Below are 23,080 nucleotides of genomic sequence, written 5' to 3' on the forward strand. Positions count from 1 at the left end.
ATTATTTGTGGCTATTGTGAAGGGTGTTGTTTCCCTAATTTCTTCTTAGGCCTGTTTATACTTTGTTTAGAAAAAGGCCATTGGAGCTAGAGAAAGTACCCAAGGAGCTAAAGGGATCTGCAACCCTATGGGTGGAGCAACAATATGAACTAACCAGTACCCTGGAGCTCTTGACTCTAGTGCATATGTATCAAAAGATGGCCTAGTCGGCCATCACTGGAAAGAGAGGCCCATTGGACATGCAAACTTTATATGCCCCAGTACAGGGGCATGCCAGGGCCAAAAAGTAGGAGTGGGTGGGTAGGGAAGTAGGGGGAGGGTATGGGGGACTTTTGGGATAGCATTGGAAATGTAAATGAGGAAAATACCTAATTAAAAAAAAAAAGAAAAAGGCCATTGACTTGTTTGAGTTAATTTTATATCCAGCTACTTTGCTGAAGTTTACTAGGTTTAGGAGTTCTCTGATGGAATTTTTTTGGATCACTTTTGTATACTATCACATCATCTACAAAAAGTGGCATTTTGACGTCTTCCTTTCCAATTTGTATCCATTTGCCCTCCTTTTGTTGTCTAATTGCTCTGACTAGGACTTTGAGTACTATATTGAATAGATAGGGAGAGAGTGGGCAGTCTTGTCTAGTCCCTGATTTGAGTAGGATTGCTTTAAGTTCCTCTCCACTTAGTTTGATGTTGTCTACTGGTTTGCTGTATATTGCTTTTACTATATTTAGGTGTCAACCTTAAATTCTTGATCTTTCCAAGATTTTACCATGAAGAAGTGTTGGATTTTGTTGAATGCTTTCTCAGCATCTAATGAAATGATCATGTTTTTGTTTTGTTTTGTTTGTTTTGTGAGTTTGTTTATATGGTGGATTACATTGATGGATTTCCATATATTGAACCATCCCTGCATCTCTTGAATGAAGCCTACTTGGTCTTGATTTGGGAATTTATTGGTCAGGTAAGATACATTGAGTTTTTAAACCTTTCTATATTGAAATTTGTTCTGTGTGCCCAGTATAAGATAACTTCTGTGGCTTATTGAGTGGGATGTATATGTTTTGGTGTCTGGTAGACTATTCTTTAGATAAACATTAGGCCCCTTTGATGTATGTAACCATTTAATTCTGATGTTTTCCTGTTTCATTATTCTCAGATGAATAGTCTACTGGAAGAAGTAGCTCATTAAAGTAAGTGGGATGCTGTTGCTGAGCTGGGATTAGTCTGTTATTTGAGGTCCAGCAACTTATTTTTCCTTAACTTTGGTGCTTCAGAGTTTGTTGTGTCTACATTTAGGACTGTAATGTCTTCTCTGTTGGCTATTCTCTTGTTCTTGATGTCTTCTGAATAACTTTGATTTGATATTTCTTTTTTCAGTGAGCAGAAGAGTGACATCTCTTTGTTTCCTGGTTCCATTTTCTGGTAATATTTATTTTCATCATTCTGCTTGAAAGCCTGTTTTTTAAAACAAGGTGTGTCTGTTGTAGATAACAAAAAGATGAATATTGTTTCTTAATCCATTCAACTAATTTGTGTTGTGGCAAACCCTAGTTTATTTACAAGTGACTATCGATTAGGGAAAAAGACTCTAAGAGAAACCAAGGGAAACAAAAATCCATATCTGCATACATAATTCATCAGTACATACACACTGTGACTATCATGATGTGAGCTGCTTTGATTGTTCTTGTTATTTCCTTTTCTTTTAATGAGAAGACACAGAGCTTATTTTTATTTTTGTAAGAGCAGAAGCCATCTCAGCACTGATATGTTTGGTGGACCAGTAGGTTCTTTCTGTTGAATTGAATTTTTGGAATAAGTAGTACAGCTTTTTAAAAAGATATTTTAGAATTTACTTTTACTGATTCTTTATATACTTTAAGACATATGTTGTTCAGCATACAATAACAGTACTTTGAAGCTGGCTTACTTCAATTCTTTGACTTCTCTAATACTTAGTTCATTAGACTAAGCCAGCCTTCATTATATTATCTCTGTTTCTCTAGCTTTGCCTATCTGTCTCTCTATGGGTCTGGGTCAGTGTCTCTATCTCTGTATCTGTGTGTGTGTGTGTGTGTGTGTGTGTGTGTGTGTGTGTGTGTGTGTGTGTATCTCTGTGTCTGTATGTGTATTAGAAAAAGATGTTTCACTTTTACCTGTGAACAGAGCACAGATTATTTTTTACTTACTTTAAAAGAGAAAATATATGTTAGGTTTAAACCAATAACTAGCATTTCCCAGATGCTTTGTAGAAGTTTCATTTTAGATGCTGTTTACATAGATGTGAGTGAAAGACATTGGTATTATTTGTCTTCACTTGGAGCTGAAAATTATGCATGTTTATCGTGTTACTTTTACCCATTGCTTTTTAGTAAGAACCTTACTTTCTTTCAAAGAGCCCATGACTGCAGTGTACCTGAAGGGAGCCAGCATCCCCATTATTATATGGCTATGAATTGTTAGCCAAAGACTATTTTGGAGAGAACACAGCAACTTCCCCAGAGACCAAGTTTTGCTTGGAAAGCTACTTGTGCTTGTTAGAAACCACATCTGCACCTACCATGTACAGCAAGTCATTCCAAAGTTACAGTCCTGTGAGATTCATTTACTTTACCAGGGAAGATGCTTTTGCTTTAACTCACATTAAAGTCCCATTCTGTGGCAGAGAAACAATAACAATAATGGGCAGCATCTCATATCTGCCCTTTTGTCATTTCAGAGGAATATGCAAACACATGTACCACACAGGCTCTCAATCCCACTGCCCATAGTTGAAGTACTTTTCCATCTTCAATCATTTAGATATACAAATTGCACATAATATCCAAAACACAGGAAGCAGGCAAGAACAATTTTTAACTGTAAAGGAAAGTTTTTTATAATACGGTAGCTCATGAGGGAGCATAAGTGGCCTTTATTAAGGAAATTGCACGTTTCTAAAATTCATAAAATAAATGATTCTAACAATGCAGGAAGCAAAGTCACCCTTTGGCAAATCCTGATAGATTATTTGTACTACTGAAATAGAGTTATCTGGGCATAGGACTGTTTTTTATTAATAATAAATGCAGAGTAGGGATGATCACAGCTCTGAATGGTGTTACACAGTCAGGCTTCAGCATTTGGATTGAAAACAGTCGTGCAATTATTCTACAATCAGAACAGAGCACAAAATGAGAATTCATTTTAACACAATGCAATATAACCACAACTTGTCATTGGTCTCAATAAAACTCAAAATTCAGCTAGTCTAGGTTTAGCTAAAAGGTTTAGAGGTAATATCAACCTCTCAAAGAGGTAATCACAGCAAATGGGTTTCAATAGAGGCCAGGGACATGAGGGTGGAGTCAGCAGAATAGACCAAATGTAAAGCAGTATGTCTGTCGGATTGCATTTTCCTTTTTTGTTCCTTTGGACAATGCTATCTGAGCCATAACATCAGGCAACGTTTTAACAAATTGTTATTGCAGTGACTTTACCAAATTTGTCTTGGCATTTATATTCATCCAGTCTTCTGTTTCTGAAATACTTATACCAAAAGAAGTGTTTGTTTGTGTTTCAGTTCACATGAAAGAATCACACACAATAGGATCAAATAATGACTATGAAAGATATATCTGTATGTTCAATTGTAAATATTAATTATTTTTGTAGAACTACCTTTAAGATATTGCATAAATTTACAATGCTTTTATACCCCCTCCCTAAATAGAATCATCTTTATCAGCTTATCCTTCTATAGTGGTTTGATTGAGAATGGCCCCTCAGGTTCATGTTTGACTACTTAATCTCTAGTTGCTGAAACAATTAGGAAAGGATTAGGAAGTGTGACCTTCTTTGAGGAGACTGTGATTGGGGTCAGGATTTGAGGTTTTCAAAGTTCTTTCCATCGTGCTTTTTGCCTCCTGCTTTCAGTTACAGATCATCTACTGCTCTAGCACCATGGCTGCCTGCCTACTGCCTGCTGCCTGCTGCCATTTTCTCAGTCATAATGGTGATGGACTTCAGAGCCATGAACCCCAAATAAACCCTTTTATAAGCTGCCTTGATCGTGGTTTATCACAGAATAAAAGTTTTCACTATACCTATAACTCTATGGATGCTACAGTTAATAAGGAACCCTTGATATGAAAATGCCACTTCTCACTCGATGTGAGACATTCATTGTTGCCATTCCTTCTGGTCTCCGCCCAAGAGTTATGGAGCAACAGCTAGGTAGGCCTGACTTGCTATAAAAGGCCCTTTCCTTTCTCTCTCTTTGACTCTCGTCTCTGACACCTTTCTCCTTCTCTTCCCTTCCCATCTCTCTCTATATGCGTCTCTGTCTCTCTGTCTCTCTCTCCTTCTCTCCTCTCCCTCCCCCCTTCAATCCTTTTCTGTCCCCTATCTTTCTCTGCCTCTACTCCCTTCTCAACTCCCCTTCCAATGCCCCATAAGTCTAATCTATACTAGACCTGTCAAATGATTTGTACCTTGGAGAGCAGGGATACCTCAGCAGGGGGTACCTGCTGAGACACCACCCTCCAACTAGACCATACCACACTCTACAAAACATATCCCGGTCTTTATAAAAACACATTGTTCATACAAGTGACTTCCAATAGGGTTGGTGTAAACTGAAAATATAATGCTTGTTTTTACTTCTTAAAATGAGGATATGGACAAAAACAAGGGACAAGAACAAATCCCTACTACACCCTTAAATTTGGAATCCCCCCCAAACCTTCATGTTGTATGGGGTCTTCCTGTTCATACAACATAGGGAATAGTGTATGTACACCCTGATGCTTCACCTATTGAATGTCTATATTCTCTCAGAAAAAAAATAAGTGTCAGTATTTGCTCTCTAAGCAATGCCTTTCAAATATCATTCCAGATACTAGTAGCACTTTATAAATGTTTGCTGATGATAATACTTCATCAAAGGTATATTGGATTAAGAGAAAAAGAATCTAATTTATAATATTTCTTCTCTCATTTTTGTACATATGATTTTTATGTATTATTATCACATAAGAAGCATGGGAATTTGTAAATATTTATTTTTATATAATCATGAAAGTATTTGAAAGTTACTTCTTGTTTTAATGTCAGAACTACCAAGTATTGTCTGTCTTCATCATGTAATTTTAAGTGTCTTGATATTACATATGATTACTGGGATATTCAACTTGATTTCATTTTTTGAAAAGATGTAATTGTTTGTTTTATGTATTTGAATGCTCTATTTGCTTGTGTACCTGCATGCCAGAAGAGGGCATCAGATTACGTTATAAATGGTTGTGAGTCACCATGTGGTGGCTGGAGATTGAACACAGAATATCTCCAAGAGCAGCCAGTGAACTGAATCATATGAACTGCTGAGCCATCTCTCCTGCCCTCAACTTGATTCCTTGTAAAGTTTGCTTTGTTTTATGAATAAAGCGGACCTGTAATATTTAGTTTTAGGAATCTGCACTAAATCAATATTGAAATAAAGTGATCCATATGCTATAAGACATCATCAATTTTTTTTAGCATTCTTAGTGCTTCAACTAGGAAATAAAAGAAAATGTACTTCTATATAAAATTAAATATATCATCTGTCTTAGAAACTGAAAAAAAAAAAAAAAACCCAACAGAAATGGGCCTGCAAATTTCTCAAAGAACTCTGATTTGATCTTTGCAATCACAGAAGAATTCATGACAGTGCTGAGTACAGAAAGCTTCCTTGATGCTCAGACCTATGTTCTGCTGGCTCCTGCTACCATTTCCCAAGGTTATGAAATATGACATGCCAACTGTGCAACAAGAGCAGCTGTTCAGGCTTTAATCCTACACCTGGACCTTACTAGGGTCTTGGTAGTCACAGCCTCTCTATGCTTCTATTTAGTTCTCAGTAAAATGGTTATTACAATGTTTAGCCATAAATTCACTATGAGCTAATATGAAAAACAAAAAAAAACTTGGCATCATTAAGCATACCTGTGATACATGCCCCAAATTTCAGTTCTGTCCTGAACAGAATGATTTACTAGCAGATTTAAACACTATCATGCATGAATCTAAACAAGCCTGTGAGAAATGTTGTCCATTTTCCCTCTGTACCTATAGGACAGAAATGAGTACCTCAGTTTTGCTACTTTCTATTATTTTTATTGGGCTGTCAAAAAATACGACTCTCTTCAGTGTTCTTTTTTTTTTCCATTTTTTATTAGGTATTTAGCTCATTTACATTTCCAATGCTATACCAAAAGTCCCCCATACCCACCCACCCCCACTCCCCTACCCGCCCACTCCCCCTTTTTGGCCCTGGTGTTCCCCTGTTCTGGGGCATATAAAGTTTGTGTGTCCAATGGGCCTCTCTTTCCAGTGATGGCCGACTAGGCCATCTTTTGATACATATGCAGCTAGAGTCAAGAGCTCCGGGGTACTGGTTAGTTCATAATGTTGATCCACCTATAGGGTTGCAGATCCCTTTAGCTCCTTGGGTACTTTCTCTAGCTCCTCCATTGGGAGCCCTGTGATCCATCCATTAGCTGACTGTGGGCATCCACTTCTGTGTTTGCTAGGCCCCGGCATAGTCTCACAAGAGACAGCTACATCTGGGTCCTTTCGATAAAATCTTGCTAGTGTATGCAATGGTATCAGCGTTTGGATGCTGATTATGGGGTGGATCCCTGGATAAGGCAGTCTCTACATGGTCCATCCTTTCATCTCAGCTCCAAACTTTGTCTCTGTAACTCCTTCCAAGGGTGTTTTGTTCCCACTTCTAAGGAGGGGCATAGTGTCCACACTTCAGTCTTCATTTTTCTTGAGTTTCATGTGTTTAGGAAATTGTATCTTATATTTTGGGTATCCTAGGTTTTGGGCTAATATCCACTTATCAGTGAGTACATATTGTGTGAGTTCCTTTGTGAATGTGTTACCTCACTCAGGATGATGCCCTCCAGGTCCATCCATTTGGCTAGGAATTTCATAAATTCATTCTTTTTAATAGCTGAGTAGTACTCCATTGTGTAGATGTACCACATTTTCTGTATCCATTCCTCTGTTGAGGGGCATCTGGGTTCTTTCCAGCTTCTGGCTATTATAAATAAGGCTGCTATGAACATAGTGGAGCATGTGTCCTTCTTAACAGTTGGGGCATCTTCTGGATATATGCCCAGGAGAGGTATTGCTGGATCCTCCAGTAGTACTATGTCCAATTTTCTGAGGAACCGCCAGACGGATTTCCAGAGTGGTTGTACAAGCCTGCAATCCCACCAACAATGGAGGAGTGTTCCTCTTTCTCCACATCCTCACCAGCATCTGCTGTCACCTGAATTTTTGATCTTAGACATTCTGACTGGTGTGAGGTGGAATCTCAGGGTTGTTTTGATTTGCATTTCCCTGATGATTAAGGATGTTGAACATTTTTTCAGGTGCTTCTCTGCCATTCGGTATTCCTCAGGTGAGAATTCTTTGTTCAGTTCTGAGCCCCATTTTTTAATGGGGTTGTTTGATTTTCTGAAGTCCACCTTCTTGAGTTCTTTATATATGTTGGATATTAGTCCCCTATCTGATTTAGGATAGGTAAAGATCCTTTCCCAATCTGTTGGTGGTCTCTTTGTCTTATTGACGGTGTCTTTTGCCTTGCAGAAACTTTGGAGTTTCATTAGGTCCCATTTGTCAATTCTCTATCTTACAGCACAAGCCATTGCTGTTCTGTTCAGGAATTTTTCCTCTGTGCCCATATCTTTAAGGCTTTTCCCCACTTTCTCCTCTATAAGTTTCAGTGTCTCTGGTTTTATGTGAAGTTCTTTGATCCATTTAGATTTGACCTTAGTACAAGGAGATAAGTATGGATCAATTCGCATTCTTCTACATGATAACAACCAGTTGTGCCAGCACCATTTGTTGAAAATGCTGTCTTTCTTCCACTGGATGGTTTTAGCTCCCTTGTCGAAGATCAAGTGACCATAGGTGTGTGGGTTCATTTCTGGGTCTTCAATTCTATTCCATTGGTCTACTTGTCTGTCTCTATACCAGTACCATGCAGTTTTTACCACAATTGCTCTGTAGTAAAGCTTTAGGTCAGGCATGGTGATTCCACCAGAGGTTCTTTTATCCTTGAGAAGAGTTTTTGCTATCCTAGGTTTTTTGTTATTCCAGATGAATTTGCAAATTGCTCCTTCTAATTCCTTGAAGAATTGAGTTGGAATTTTGATGGGGATTGCATTGAATCTGTAGATTGCTTTTGGCAAGATAGCCATTTTTACAATATTGATCCTGCCAATCCATGAGCATGGGAGATCTTTCCATCTTCTGAGATCTTCTTTAATTTCTTTCTTCAGAGACTTGAAGTTTTTATCTTACAGATCTTTCACTTCCTTAGTTAGAGTCACGCCGAGATATTTTATATTATTTGTGACTATTGAGAAGGGTGTTGTTTCCCTAATTTCTTTCTCAGCCTGTTTATTCTTTGTGTAGAGAAAGGCCATTGACTTGTTTGAGTTAATTTTATATCCAGCTACTTCACCGAAGCTGTTTATCAGGTTTAGGAGTTCTCTGGTGGAATTTTTAGGGTCACTTATATATACTATCATATCATCTGCAAAAAGTGATATTTTGACTTCCTCCTTTCCAATTTGTATCCCCTTGATCTCCTTTTGTTGTCGAATTGCTCTGGCTAATACTTCAAGTACTATGTTGAAAAGGTAGGGAGAAAGTGGGCAGCCTTGTCTAGTCCCTGATTTTAGTGGGATTGCTTCCAGCTTCTCTCCATTTACTTTGATGTTGGCTACTGGTTTGCTGTAGATTGCTTTTATCATGTTTAGGTATGGGCCTTGAATTCCTGATCTTTCCAGAACTTTTATCATGAATGGGTGTTGGATCTTGTCAAATGCTTTTTCTGCATCCAACAAGATGATCATGTGGTTTTTGTCTTTGAGTTTGTTTATATAGTGGAATACATTGATGGATTTTCGTATATTAAACCATCCCTGCATTCCTGGAATAAAACCTACTTGGTCAGGATGGATGATTGCTTTAATGTGTTCTTGGATTCGGTTAGCGAGAATTTTATTGAGGATTTTTGCATCAATATTCATAAGAGAAATTGGTCTGAAGTTCTCTATCTTTGTTGGATCTTTCTGTGGTTTAGGTATCAGAGTAATAGTGGCTTCATAAAATGAGTTGGGTAGAGTTCTTTCTACTTCTATCTTGTGAAAAAGTTTGTGCAGAACTGGAATTAGATCTTCTTTGAAGGTCTGATAGAACTCTGCACTAAACCCGTCTGGTCCTGGGCTTTTTTTGGCTGGGAGACTATTTATAACTGCTTCTATTTCTTTAGGGGATATGGGACTGTTTAGAAGGTCAACTTGATCCTGATTCAACTTTGGTACCTGGTATCTGTCCAGAAATTTGTCCATTTCGTCCAGGTTTTCCAGTTTTGTTGATTATAGCCTTTTGTAGAAGGATCTGATGGTGTTTTGGATTTCTTCAGGATCTGTTGTTATGTCTCCCTTTTCAGTTCTGATTTTGTTAATTAGGATTTTGTCTCTGTGTCCTCTAGTGAGTCTAGCTAAGGGTTTATCTATCTTGTTGATTTTCTCAAAGAACCAACTCCTAGTTTGGTTAATTCTTCGAATAGTTCTTCCTGTTTCCACTTGGTTGATTTCACCCCTGAGTTTGATTATTTCCTGCCGTCTGCTCCTCTTGGGTGAATTTGCTTCCTTTTTTTCTAGAGCTTTTAGATGTGTTGTCAAGCTGCTAGTATGTGCTCTCTCCCGTTTCTTCATGGAGGCACTCAGAGCTATGAGTTTCCCTCTTAGAAATGCTTTCATTGTGTCCCAAAGGTTTGGGTACGTTGTGGCTTCATTTTCATTAAACTCTAAAAAGTCTTTAATTTCTTTCTTTATTCCTTCCTTGACCAAGGTATCATTGAGAAGAGTGTTGTTCAGTTTCCACGTGAGTGTTGGCTTTCTGTTATTTTTTTTTTTTTGTTATTGAAGATCAGCCTTAGTGCATGGTGATCTGATAGGATACATGGGACAATTTCAATATTTTTGAATCTGTTGAGGCATGTTTTGTGACCTATTATGTGGTCAATTTTGGAGAAGGTACCATGAGGTGCTGAGAAGAAGGTATATCCTTTTGTTTTAGGATAAAATGTTCTGTAGATATCTGTCAGATCCATTTCTTTCATCACTTCTGTTAGTTTCAGTGTGTCCCTGTTTAGTTTCTGTTTCCATGATCTGTCCATTGGTGAAAGTGGTGTGTTGAAGTCTCCCACTATTATTGTGTGAGGTGCAATGTGTGCTTTGAGCTTTACTAAAGTTTCTTTAATGAATGTGGCTGCCCTTGTATTTGGCGCATAGATATTCAGAATTGAGAGTTCCTCTTGGAGGATTTTACCTTTGATGAGAACAAAGTGCCCCTCCTTGTCTTTTTTGATGACTTTGGGTTGGAAGTCAATCTTATCAGATATTAGGATGGCTACTCCAGCTTGTTTCTTCATACCATTTGATTGGAAAATTGTTTTCCAGCCTTTTATTCTGAGGTAGTGTCTATCTTTTTCTCTGAGATGTGTCTCCTGTAAACAGCAAAATGTTGGGTCTTGTTTGTGTAGCCAGTTTGTTAGTCTATGTCTTTTTATTGGGGAGTTGAGACCATTGATGTTAAGAGATATTAAGGAAAAGTAATTGTTGCTTCCTGTTATTTTTGTTGTTAAAGTTGGCATTCTGTTCTTGTGGCTGTCTTCTTTTAGGTTTGTTGAGGGATTACCTTCTTGTTTTTTCTAGGGCATTGTTCTCGTTCTTGTATTGGATTTTTTTCTGTTATTATCCTTTGAAGGGCAGGATTCGTGGAGAGATAATGTGTGAATTTGGTTTTGTCGTGGAATACTTTGGTTTCTCCATCTATGGTAATTGAGAGTTTGGCTGGGTATAGTAGCCTGGGCTGGAATTTGTGTTCTCTTAGTGTCTGTATAACATCTGTCCAGGCTCTTCTGGCTTTCATAGTCTCTGGTGAAAAATCTGGTGTAATTCTGATAGGCTTGCCTTTGTATGTTACTTGACCTTTTTCCCTTACCACTTTTAGTATTCTATCTTTATTTAGTGCATTTGTTGTTCTGATTATTATGTGTCGGGAGGAATTTCTTTTCTGGTCCAGTCTATTTGGAGTTCTGTAGGCTTCTTGTATGTTCATAGGTATCTCTTTCTTTATATTTGGGACGTTTTCTTCAATAATTTTGTTGAAGATGTTTGCTGGTCCTTTGAGTTGAAAATCTTCATTCTCATCCACTCCTATTATCCGTAGGTTTGGTCTTCTCATTGTGTCCTGGATTTCCTGGATATTTTGAGTTAGGATCTTTTTGCATTTTCCATTTTCTTTGATTGTTGTGCCGATGTTCTCTATGGAATCTTCTGCACCTGAGATTCTCTCTTCCATCTCTTGTATTCTGTTGCTGATGCTCAAATCTATGGTTCCAGATTTCTTTCCTAGGGTTTCTATCTCCAGTGTTGCCTCACTTTGAGTTTTCTTTATTGTTTCTACCTCCCTTTTTAGGTCTAGTATGGTTTTGTTCATTTCCATCACCTGTTTGTATATTTTTTCCTCTTTTTCTGTAAGGACTTCTACCTGTTTGATTGTGTTTTCCTGTTTTTCTTTAAGGACTTGTAACTCTTTAGCAGTGTTCTCCTGTATTTCTTTAAGTGATTTATTAAAGTCCTTCTTGATGTCCTCTACCATCATCATGAGATATGCTTTTAAATCTAGGTCTAGGTTTTCGGGTGTGTTGGGGTGCCCTGGACTGGGCGAAGTGGGAGTGCTGGGTTCTGATGATGGTGAGTGGTCTTGGTTCCTGTTAGTAGGATTCCTACGTTTACCTTTCGCCATCTGGTAATCTCTGGAATTAGTAGGTATAGTTGACTCTGTTTAGAGATTGTTCTTCTGGTGATTCTGTTACCGTCTGTCAGCAGACCTGGGAGACAGATTCTCTCCTCTGAGTTTCAGTGCTCAGAGCACTCTCTGCTGGCAAGCTCTCTTACAGGGAAGGTGTGCAGATATCTTGTTTTTGGACCTCCTCCTGGTCGAAGAAGAAGGCCCAAAACAGGGCCTCTCTCAGAAGCTGTGTTGCTTTGGCAGTTCCCAGAAGCTGTCAGCTTCTGTGGTGCAGACTCTCACCTGTGCAGACTAAAATCCTAAGTTCCAGGGAGTCCTGGAACCAAGATGGTGACCGCTGCTCCTGAGGCTGAGGCCGTCTCCTGAGCCAGGCGGACACCTGTCCTCTGGTCCGGACGGTGGCCGGCTGTCTGCGGCCCGCCAAGAGTGCTGCCTCAGCGGCTCTGTGCTTCTGCCTGTCCCAGAAGCTGTCCGGTTCTCTGGCGCACCCTCTAACCTGTTCAGACTAATTTCCTAAGTTCTGCTGAGTCCCAGAACCAAGATGGTGACCGCTGTTGCTGAGGCTGAGGCCGCCTCCCAAGCCAGGCGGACACCTGTCCTCTGGTCCGGATGGTGGCCGGTTGTCTGCGGCCCGCCCAGGCTGCTGCCTCAGTGGCTCTGTGCTTCTGCCCGCCCCAGAAGCTGTCCGGTTCTCTGGCGCACCCTCTAACCTGTTCAGACTAATTTCCTAGGTCCCGCGGAGTCCCGGAACCCAGATGGCGACCGCTGCTGCTGAGGCTGAGGCCGCCTCCCAAGCCAGGCGGACACCTGTCCTCTGGTCCGGAAGGTGGCCGGCTGTCTGCGGCCCGCCAAGAGTGCTGCCTCAGCGGCTCTGTGCTTCCGCCCATCCCAGAAGCTGTCCGGTTCTCTGGCGCACCCTCTAACCTGTTCAGACTAATTTCCTAAATTCTGCTGAGTCCCGGAACCAAGATGGCGACCGCTGCTGCTGAGGCTCTTCAGTGTTCTTAATACTCCATGACAGAAGGGCGGCTCATTTATTCTTGTGTGAATATCTCCTACTTACCTCTGTTCTAGTTGTTCTCTTGCTCATCTGGAGGCAGGTGGTCCTTACTGCCTGGTTGTGGCATAGCCCTCCCTCTCAAGCATCATCTTATGTTAGCCCATCAACTGTGGAAAACATTAAGAACAAATAGCTCATAATTCTGCACGTGCATGTGCTGTGACTTGAGGGACTTGATTTTAAATTTTGTCACAAGGTTAAAAAAAATCTCTATGCAAAATTTTTGAAAAAAAAAGTAACAATAATAACACAGGATGAGCAAACAGGGTCTCAGAATTACCACACCATATGTGAGCTTGTTAATGTTTATATCACAGCACGACCAAACTAAACATGGACTATTTGTTTTGCAATGTTTGGCACAGTTTATATCTGTATAACTTATTTTATACAGCATAACAATATAACATGTTCTAGTCATTAAGCATATATGGGATAATTGTGCAAAATTCAAGCAAATTGGTATTTTTGTCATGTATTATTTTATGTTTAAAAAACACTATAAAATATCATGAAAATGAGACCTGAGGGGATATATACCTTAAATGAGTTAAATTATTAAGAACGCACATGTATATGCGCACACGCACACACACAAAACCGCACACTCTTGAATGTTAGAGGAAAAAGCAGAAACCATCCAATACTCTAGAGAAGACTGAAAGGAAAACTATGGTTGAATAATCGGACTATGGATTAGATCAACAGGAGGCAGAAAGAAAAGAGAATTTGGGGAAGAGTAAATAAAAGAAAAGTGGCTGGGTGGTTGTGGTGCACACATCACCAGGGACGCAGAGGCATGTGGGTCTCTGGGAGTTTGAGACCAACCTGGTCTACATAGAAAGAGTTCTAGAACATCCAGGGTTAAACAGAGAAGATCCCAAAGAACACAAAGGCTTGGGGGGATTCGAAATTCAAGGGCATAGATGGGGGTTTGTTCTTGTCCCTTGCTCTTGGCCATAAGCTTATTTTAGGAAGTAAAAAGAAACAGTGAGCTTTCATAAAAAGACAATACACTTGGAACAAATTTGTGAAGCCATAGGTGTACACTATGATAAGGCAAGGCCACGTTGCTTTGAATTTATGGGATTACTGAACAGTACACTGCTTTGAACTTAATACCAACATCCTTTTGTAATTCCCCTTTGTGTACCATTTTATCTATGAATTAATTTTCTAAGAACTTTTGTCTATAAAAAGGCCAGAGAAATAGGAGGTAGTCATGGAGGACTCAGCTCCATCCATCCTTCCAAATGTATATATGTTTTGTTTTTTGAGGATGTGTAGGTATATGTGTATGTATGCAAGCATTCATGAACACTATGGAGTTGATTGAGACAGGTGGCTGTACCCAGTGAAAGTATGTGTGATACTCCACTCCTTTGGATGTCTTTGAGAGAGAACTAGTGTATGGGCAGACTCCTGGCAATGAAAGATGGGAATAGAACAGGAAAGAGAATTTGCAAAGACAAAGATAGGAAAGACATAACTCATGTCAGAAAGGTATTAGTGTGGTTAGTCCTGCATTGCCCTTTTGTCAGGAAACATGTAATGGATACATCGTATGTTCCAGGGTTCACCACACACTGCAAACTCACTGAAACATCCAACAGCTGAAGGGCAGCTACATTTTATTTTCAGTTCAGTCCCTGTGATCCATGCTATTCTGGAATGTTACACCTGGTTTGGGACAAAGAACAATTTTGAAAACATTAACAATTTTTGGATTTATTTATTTTATTTTACTTGTGTGCATGTTTTGCCCACATCTCTGGATACACATTGGGTGCATACCTGGTGCTTGTGAAGGTCAGAAGAGGTAGCATTTAATCCCCTGGAACTGGAGTTATGGATGGTTCGAGCCAGTGTGTGGTTCCTGGGAACCAAATCCAGGTCCTTTACAACAGTAGTAAGTCCTCTTAAGTGCCAAGCCATCTCTCCAGCCCTATAATAAATGCAAACTGTAAATAAAAGAAAAAGGGACTGGAGAGATGGCACAGCACTTACATGTACCTGCTGTTCTTCCAGAGGACCTGAGTTCAGTTCCCAGCACCCATGTCAGGTGGCTCACAATTGCCTATATCTCCACCTGTGCTAGGGGGTTTCTATGTTCTAGTTTCTTCCCTGCTTGGAACTGATAGTCCCCTGTGTTCTTTAAAAAAAAAAAAAGAAAAAAGAAAATTACTTTCTTGTCCTTTATCCATGGGGTGGGAAGGAAGAAAGGGGGCAAAAGTATGAACAAGGAGAATTAGCTAAAAGAAATTGCACCCCAAAAAGGCATCTAAAATGAATAGATGGTGCTCATATTTTATTTCTCAAATCAAAAGACAAGTACAATCTAGTTTAACATTGGCATCCTGTATAACCAGTGATACCTTACTTAGCACTAATAGTCTCTCATATAAATGAAGATAACTAGAAGTCCCTAATGAACCCTTATGGTTCTGCCTCTTATTCAATTAAACAGCAACTTTACATAATTAACCTGCTATTAAATTATTCTCTTACATTAATATGTATTAAATGTTAAATTATAGCTATCAACATAGCTGGAGGTCCCTTATTTAGTTCTTTAGAATTACTTTTGCCTAATAATAAAAATCATTATGTATGTAAGATATAAATCTTTTTAGTGATGCTAAGATGAAACTGATTATCTCTTCCCTGATTGCTTTTGAGAGTACAAACTTAATTCTTTGAAGTGCAGTACATATCTTATTAGTAGTACTTATGTTCTTCAGTCTATAGTACAAAGTCTCATGAGTCATTCGACTAAAATATCTGCTGTTTTAAGACCGTTTAAAGTTTAGCTTAGGCAATCCACTGGTTTTCCTATGTGAAGTTCTTTAGAGGAAATTGTCAGGAAGGCAGAAGGAGCCAAGATGGCAATTCCCAGCTGTCTATTTCACTTAGATTCCTCTTGAGAAGTTAAACACCTTGTGGTGGGATTTTGCTAGGATTTTGAGACATTCTTCAAATTAATCAAAATCTCACCCACATTGAGATTAGTATTTGTTAGCATTTTGTTTAAGCTCCACCCCACAATTACCTGGCAACAGCCAGTTATGCCTGACTCACTATAAAAAGGGCTATTAGCCCCCCCCCCTTTCTCTGTTGCTCTTGCCTTCCTGCTCCCTCTCTGTCCTTTGCCCCCTCCCCGCTCTCTCCTCATTCCATTCTGCTCCCAGATCTCTCTCCTTGTGCTCAGGGCTGACCTCCTCTCTCTCTCTCTCTCTCTCTCTCTCTCTCTGTGTCTCTCTCTCTCTCTCTCTCCCTCTAATACAATCTTAACTCCCCTTCCCATGCCCTGAATAAACTCTCTTCTATACTATACTGTCTTGTGACTGGTCCCTCAGACAGAAGGGATGCATCTGCATGGGCCCACCAAGGCACCCCCTTCCCCCACACCTCCACAACATATATCCCCTCTCTCTTTATGTTTTTATAAACACATAAGTATCCATTTTCTGGGACTTCCCTAACAAGGTTCTATAAATTGATTGGCCTACAGAGGAGATAATGATAATAAATCAAAATCAAGGCACAGTAAAAAACCAAAACCGAATCAAACCACACAAACAAAAAACCCCGTTCTTCCTCCTTGCCCAAAATGATTCCTTTCTCCTATCTTTCTATAATCTGGTTGCCTGCCATCCACTCATTTGTAGGAGCATCATTCCCACCCTCCATCTTCACATGTGTGTCTCATCATCTCCATGGCACATTTGTGTTTGAACTCACATTTCCCCTTTATACCAGGACAGTAATAATATCAGGTAAGACCCATACTAATAACCTCATCTCAAATAGACTGGATCCATAAAGACTCTATTTTCAAATAAGATCACATTTTAGATATGCGGTTAGTAATTCAACACATTTTCCTGTGAGCCACAGTGAGGTGCATAACAACCAGAACAGCGAAAGCAGATAATTCTTCAGGCTATAAAAGCGCAAATTGTTCTTGGCTAATAAAAGAAACCAAGGGTAAGTAGGCGTTCAATGAACAACAAAGGATTCTTCTCCAAAGAAAGAAAATAATTTTATTAAGTCTGTGTGGGCTGGTTAGAATTTTAGTGGAATTCTGATCTCTTGAAAGCTATATTCCTCAAATGTTTCAACATGTTACATAAAATGGAAGCCATTAAACCAATGCTTCTATTAGAACTTATTGCATTACAAAAATCACTGTGGAGAACTCTCACTCTCCATTGCTTAGGCAAGAATAAATATGTGAAGGTTATAGGTTCCACTTTCCATAATAAATGTGATTTACTTTGTTTGGAACTACTAAATTAACTTAAATAAATGTTTTTTATTAAACAACATTAGTATGCTGTGAAATAAGTAATTTAGTTTGTGACTTGTTTTCTGACAAATCTGCTTTTCAGCACAAGGTCGATACTAAGATGAGCTTTTGTAAAAGAGCCATAAATATGAGTGTTGGGGAATTCATGTTGTTATTAAATCCATTTTATCAGCCAGAAGTATGACTTCTGTACCAGAAGTGGTACTACTGTAGCTGGGTGTTAAGTTTAACAAGTCATCCTATGTGATACAGCTGTGTTTATTCTGGACTCTGTGAATGTACATTTTTAGCAAAGCTTTAATCATCCTGGACCCACAAAACAATACTACCATCTCTAGTTTATAAGAACTAGAATGAAAATAGACTCATTCATAGACACATGTTTTTCCAGACACTACAAATCATTTGCCTTGGTATGATATTATAGGGTCTTTGGAAACACATCCCAGCCTACTCACCATATGAACTCTGTGACTTTATTATATAAAGTCATCTCAACTGTCTACTGATAGAATTGGTCCCCATAGTCCTTACATCCTTAATCCATTTGTTCATTAACCTCTTATGATCCTTTAAGTCCTCTCCCTAACCCCAAAACTCTCGAAACATTGAACCAGAAAACAGGCGACTCAGCGTTCACTGCCACTTCTGATGAATCTGCCTCCTGCCTGCCTTTTTTCCATGGAGGTTAGATCAGAAGCAATAGCTGAACCTTCATTTGAGGGGCGAAGGGGGTTGATTAGAAAGCCATTGAAGGTGAACAAATGTAGATGTAATTATGAAAATGAAGCACAGATTGCAATCAAGTGGACTTCAAGCTTCCTGTCACACTTACATTGATTATATTTTGTTCCATGGCAATTGATAATAAAGAAATAGATGCTTTAAATGAGTAAAAATCCTTTACTATGGCCAAAGTAATTTGTTCCCGTAATCTCTCCACAAAGATGAGAGCTGAACAGGTGCCTATTCTGAAGTGTCTATGAAGACAGACTCTTGGGTGTTCTGACCTTTTTTTAAAGACATCTCTCCTCAAAGTCAAGGCAGCTCCAGTGAACCACTTCAGCCTTCCTGGGAAGACAAGAGGACAAAAGTCATAATGCTCAGACAACTTTTTTTCTGCCTCAGAGTGGAAGTTGAGCTGTGTGAGATCTTGCAGAACAGAAAGTTATCTTTAGATTCCAAGGCTAAGTTGCTAATATTTAACCAAGGTCAACTCACATGTGTTCTTCTCTTCCACAGAGAATCCTGATACCCTAGGACACCTTCAATAAAACCTAGGCTCTGCTTACACAATCCCCTTGGGAGCCATGTTCAGACTACATATTAAATTGTTTCTCTTCCTTATTCTATATAAGAGCCATAAATGAAGCTGGAGCTGCTGTTATGTTGAACACACAGTTAGGAGATGATTAGTAATGAGAAAATGAAACCAATTAGTGTTAAAGCATTAACCACTTCAATACAGAGAGGGTATGTTGAGTTTCACACCAGCAAAAACTGGAAAGGAGCTAATATCCCCCTGCTAACTAAAGTCAAAGTTTGACATTATCAGAAAGCCCTGAGTTTGGTGCAAAACGGTATTCTCTCTTTACCAGCATGGCTTTTCCTTCTTTGACCTTGTCTGGAGAGCTTGAAATCTCTATTCCCGCTACCTGTGAAATGTCATATAGACATGGTGGGATTACAGGTTTCCTTCTTTTCTCCTGATGAAAATCTCCTCAGCAAGCGCCTGAGATTCCTGGAATGCCTCCCCATGCTAATGAGGCATCTCAGAATCTTAGCCTTCAGCCAATGAGCTTTGCCCACCCTGATTATTCATACCCTCTTCCCCATAACTATATACCCTTTGAATCATCCTGAGGAAAACTAATCTGTGTCCCCAAGTCTGATCCTGGAGATAAGTCTTTGTAGTCATGGGCCATCTGAAACCCTGTTTTTGTACTCTGTTCCCTTTGTCCTAATGGCATTGTGGCAAACAACCCCAGGGAGAAGAAAGGATCACAATCTAATAAGAGCAGGGAGGAAATTTTTCTCTGGCCTGCCCTCCCCAGTGGAAAATGATGTTTGATTGCCATTAGAGGGAAGATTAGAGAAAGCATCATCTGAGCCAGGGATGTTCTCTTCTCTGCAGCCAGCTCCATGTCCTTGTTCTTCAGGCTTATTTCTTGACCTCCACTGTCACTTTCTAGTTTTCTATCACTCTACTCTGGCATCATTCCCTTAGGTCTTTAATAGTCAGGGGAGTAGGTTGCAGGAAATGACATCTGAGTGCTGAGGGGTTCAATACAGTCTTTCTCCTAGAATGCTCATAGCTACTTGCAGTTTGTATGACTGATTGCTCAAGTTAGTCACCCACAGGGCTAAACAGGTAGTAAAAGTATTGAATCTGTCTTCATGTGTTTTGTACTTTCTTTAAGGGTTTTACATGTAATAAAGTGGCTTTATCTTCCTCTGTTGATGCAAAAGATCGTTCAACTTGGGCCTTGTCATCTATGAAGCTATGGTTAGGACCAAAATATACTGATGGTCCTACGAGACACTGGTAATTCATACATTTTATTACCAAAATAATTTTATTCTATCCCAGATGTTCCCTTCATGTCTCTGGTTTTCAACTGTATTTGATGAATAAAGATTAATGGTTCAATAAATAATTCTTTGATATTGTTTAATGGTAAAGAGATTTCTAGATATGATTCTTTCAGTTGTACTACCAGATAAATATTATAGAATTTGTGTTATTTATAGTGTTTAGGTCCATTATGTAAATAAAGTTTACTCGAGGAAAATATTAGTCACTAAAGTTTTTCATCACTTTATTGACACTATTTCTGGGTGGGCATTATCATGAGCTTAGTCGCTCCTCCATTTTATATAAGCCTCATAAATATTACAAAATCATGTCTATTTCCCATCAAATAAATTTAACCCCTAAATAAAGATGAAAACACATTCAGATAATCTACCATAGGTATTATAGGAAATACGGCTTCACCTGCTAGTGAAGCCACAGCTTTTGGACTCCGTAGCAGAAATCCCATCTGAGTGCCATACAGACAGAATGAACACTCTTAGCTGAAGATCTGTAACTCATCTTTTCATTGATATGTAAATTGATCTATTACATTTCTCTTGAGAATGTGTCTATAGCTTACTGTCTTAAACTTTTCCCAAGTGTGATGTGTACTTGTTGCATCCCTCCAAGGAATCCCTGCTCTTAGTGGGGTTTTGTGCCTGATTATGTTACTCAGCACTCTCAAGTGTGAATTGAAACCAGAGTGATCTTTATAAAAATGATGGCTGAGTTCATCAAAGAAGCAGGATTTTTTTTCCTAGTAAGATTTAGAAGTTTGAAAATTATGCTTACAGTTCTTGTAGTCACTGACATGAATGACGCTAGAATCTGAGGTGATTTAATGTTTGGATCTAAAAAATTGATAGAATCTGTTATTCATCTCTTTTGAAGTATTAAAATGAATTGTGCTATAGAAAATTATAGAAATTCCATAAAAGGTACTTAAGAATGTAAAGTCCTCTCATTCCCAAAGCACTCCCGCACACCCCTGTCACTTTTTCTTAACTTCAAAGAATAACAGGGCTGCTAAATGCAGTCTTGTCCAGGCAGGGCTCAAGTGAATGCTGTCTGCAAAGAATGCAGAACAATTTAGGAGAAACCTTAAACTCTAGCTGGAAGAGCACTTTAAAATGCAAAAGAAATTTTACAAAAATGAAATCCTTTATAACAACACAGCAAAGATTAAAATAATTATAGCAATGGATGGTTTTGTCTTGCTGTATCATTCTGTTTCTAGCATCTGGAGACATTATAAAGTAAATGTGGCATTCTGCTATAATTTCTACCAGCATATGATGTTACTTCTTTTGATAAAAACCTTCCCAGGCAAAGCTCAGTCAGGCACATTGAGCCATTCTCTTGCACAAAATTTCTCTATTTTATAGCACATAATTTAATGCAGCTCTCAACTTCTCCTGTGTCCAGCTGAGCATAACACCTTCCAGCCCTCCACTCTTTATTCTCATAAGTGGACTAAATTGTACTAATATGACAAAAGAATCTAAAACTATCTGTAATTTCTTTGCTCTTCAATAAAACTTACATAGGCATGTTCGCTAACATTTGAATGTGTGTAGAGTGGTTTCTGTCTGAAAGCAAAATGATTCTTTCTCATATGGTACCAGAGTAATGCTTAAGTAATGCATTGCTTCTCATTAAATATATAGAAACATTGGGTAATGAAAGAAATCCTTTAAGTAATTTTAATCAAAATATTTTAAATGAATAGTAATGCATGCCAAAGTGAAGTTGTTATTGACTTGAATAGTGAATTAACAGTATCCACTATGCCATGATTGACCAATTTTAGAATGACTTCTCTGTATTTAAAGAAATTTAAAATGATGGTTCATTATTTTACTGAAGTTTCTAGAAAATAGAAATGTATAGTTTTAAACTTAAAAAAGAGATTATGTTTAATAACTCCACAAATATTCAGTAAACTGAAACACAGCCTAATTTCATCCACACTTTCAAAATTATTTTTATTTGATTGTATACTTCATCTTATATATTGACTTGATTTTATATAGGAAAATGAATTAATCGATAGTTATTTCACAATCTCATCAACTTTCCTTTTTTCTCTTCTCATTTTTTAGCTGGTACTTTTGAGAATTTTGTAGACTGCAGTTTGAGCATAGTCAACGCCCTTTCCAAAGTTCTCCTACCCCTCCTCAACCTACCCAACTCAGATGTCTTTTTACAAACAAAACAAAACCCATGGATTCCAATTTGTACTGTTTGTATACTATTGGATAAATGGCCATCCACTTGAACATGATCTCTTACACGCATTCTCGCGACCGGCCAGGAAAGACGCAACAAACCGGAATCTTCTGCGGCAAAAGCTTTATTGCTTACATCTTCAGGAGCAAGAGAGCAAGAGAGCAAGAGCTTTATTGCTTACATCTTCAGGAGCAAGAGAGAGAATGGCGAAACCCCGTCCCTTTTTAAGGAGAATTATCCTCCGCCTAGGACGTATCACTCCCTGATTGGCTGCAGCCCATCAGCCAAGTTGTCGTCACAGGGAAGGCAGAGCACATGGAGTGGAGAACTACCCTTGGCACATGCGCAGATTATTTGTTTACCAATTAGAACACAGGATGTCAGCGCCATCTTGTAACAGCGAATGTGAGGGCGGCTCCCCACAATGATCCAGATGACACACACTTTTAAAGAAAACTGACTCTATCTCTCTTACTCAACCAGCAGCTATTAGTTGTCAATAGCTCCTTATCTAGGAAATGCTAGAATTTGGTCTATCTTGAGCTTACATAATTCATGTGCATGTGCATGCTGCCACAAGCACCTTGAGTTCATATGTATAGTTACTCTACTATGTCTGGAAGCCACTCTTTTCTTATAGTTTTCTACTGTCGATAATTCTTACAATCTTTCAAAAAAATACATATTATTTTTCAACATTTTTATGTTTCTTGTTTCTTCCTAAAGTAGGAATGAGAATACCAAAAAGGAAAAAGAAGCAGATGATTTTCTGCCTTTGTTGCTTAAGTTCTTATAAGATGATATATTTAAAATTACTTTTTAGCAATAAAGTAATTTTGCCTACCACATAACCCTAAGTGATTTCCTGGTGACATAATCAGTGTGTGCACAAATAGCAAAAGGGAGGAAATTGGTGTTGGACTTTGCAGGCACTAGGACTTGAGTTCAGAACCTAAGTAAAAAGCCACTTCTGGTGACACATGCTTATAACCCCTTCTCTGAGGAAACAGAGAACAGGAAGACTTTTGAAACTCACTGG

At 38.7% G+C, this 23,080-nt stretch overlaps 1 long non-coding RNA gene across 3 annotated transcripts; it reads left to right on the top strand.

Moving 5' to 3' along the window:
* Positions 1 to 22,760, top strand: Gm40063. Of its 3 annotated transcripts, XR_867339.1 has the most exons (5): positions 865 to 961; positions 1,157 to 1,190; positions 1,378 to 1,422; positions 19,655 to 19,779; positions 21,915 to 22,181. It is a non-coding gene; the product is annotated as a predicted gene, 40063 (long non-coding RNA). The 3 variants fall into 3 exon arrangements; XR_867340.2 differs by lacking the exon at positions 19,655 to 19,779 and having other exon boundaries at positions 1 to 961; positions 21,915 to 22,760; XR_867341.1 differs by lacking the exon at positions 1,157 to 1,190.
* Positions 22,761 to 23,080: the final 320 nt, after the last annotated feature.

Source organism: Mus musculus, chromosome 3 (assembly GCF_000001635.26).
Source record: "Mus musculus strain C57BL/6J chromosome 3, GRCm38.p6 C57BL/6J".
Classification (NCBI taxonomy): Eukaryota; Metazoa; Chordata; class Mammalia; order Rodentia; family Muridae; genus Mus; species Mus musculus.